Below are 1660 nucleotides of genomic sequence, written 5' to 3' on the forward strand. Positions count from 1 at the left end.
GGAGGACCACTGTGTGTGCTTCCAGTTTGCGCCAGGACACCATGAATCTTCCTCCTCACCATGAAAAATTAATTTTATTTGTGCATATAAATATTAGATGTCCAAAATATGAAGCCAATGAGTTTGGTGTTACACTGAATGGAAACAAAAGAATAATATGTGTGTTAATGAACACTGTTTAAGAGCAAAAGAGATGGAACTGTGTGTAGCACTGTATTTTAATTGCAAACTTATGCAGACCCAATTGAGGTTATGTGGGTTCCTCAGCGTATATGAGGAATAATATATTATTTAAGTTATACTATGTCTAATGTGTTGAAGGTATTCTTGAAGCAGCTGTCCTTCTACTACCAACATTAAAACTCACAGTTATTTCAATACACCCCTCTTCCGATAGTGCTGTCAAACAGTATGTATAGTGCTTAGGTAAACTTGCTATCCATATAGAAAAATTTTTGGAGATTCAAATTTTTGTGTAAGAAAAACAGACACCCAGATATGCTAATTTTCTTAACATACTAAGATCTCATAATCTCTTGTGTGCAAATTAAAGTCCCACAAGACAACTCTTTGTCTTGATAATTTTATTACAATTGTAAATAAATATTATTTTGAACTAGGGGGCTACTTACTGTTGACCACCTGGCAGATCACAAAAGTATATGGTCAAAACTAGTAATTAATGACTCAAAAGTGATCGTGAATCAACTCAGTGTGTCAGGCTCTCAGTTGAGAAGCTGAAGGTACTAAACTAGGATAATGTAATACATGCTTCCAGCAATGTTTAGGAGGCTTATCACAGGTTTAATAGTACTTGAAGTTTTCAGTGCATCCTGTTCAATGGTTACCAAATGAAACAAAAACAATGCAAGCAAACCAGCATAGCCAAACAACTCTACATAAGTGATTCATGCCATATTTAAAGAAGCTAAGATAGATTATTCATGATAAGGTAAAAAGTGGTAGTGATGATGAAGCAGCATACATTAGCCTCAAGAGACAATAAAGATCAAAAATCAGATTAGCCAATGTAGAGTAAATGTGAACTTCATTGGAAACTCCAGTAATAAATGGAAGGCTGTGTGGAGGATCATTTAAAGCAGAATCTGTCACTCCAAATGAATTTACCCTTGCTTTTTTCAGTGCTACAAGCCCTAATTCCTCACCTCCTGATAAGGAGAATTTGAAACCTGCAGTGAAACCTAATTCACAAGCTGCTTATATAAAATAGTTTTATTAGTACTTGAAATTTTCAGTGCATCCTGGTACTGAGCAAACTTGTAACTGAAGAAAAGTGGAAATATGTGATGTAATTAAATCAGTAGCATAACTAATTGGCTCTACATCAGAAGATATTTATGGCCTCTTAAATTTTGTAATTAAAGAAATAATTTGACTTCATATCATTCCCTCTCTGCACCCTCATAAATTTGATATTTTTCTCTGATACCTATTGTCTTAAAAATAATTGAATGTAGTATACAAAAGCAAATTTGCATGATTTTGTTACAGTTATCAATAGTTAAAATGAAAATCTTGTTTCTGTTGTGCAGTTCTCTTTTGAATCCACACTGTCTGCTGAAGCCACAATAATGGACTTGAGCAAGGCATTTGATTCTGTAAGTCACAGAATATTACTGGAGAAACTATGGTGTTACAG

Source organism: Schistocerca gregaria, chromosome 6 (genome assembly GCF_023897955.1).
Source record: "Schistocerca gregaria isolate iqSchGreg1 chromosome 6, iqSchGreg1.2, whole genome shotgun sequence".
NCBI classification, from domain to species: Eukaryota; Metazoa; Arthropoda; class Insecta; order Orthoptera; family Acrididae; genus Schistocerca; species Schistocerca gregaria.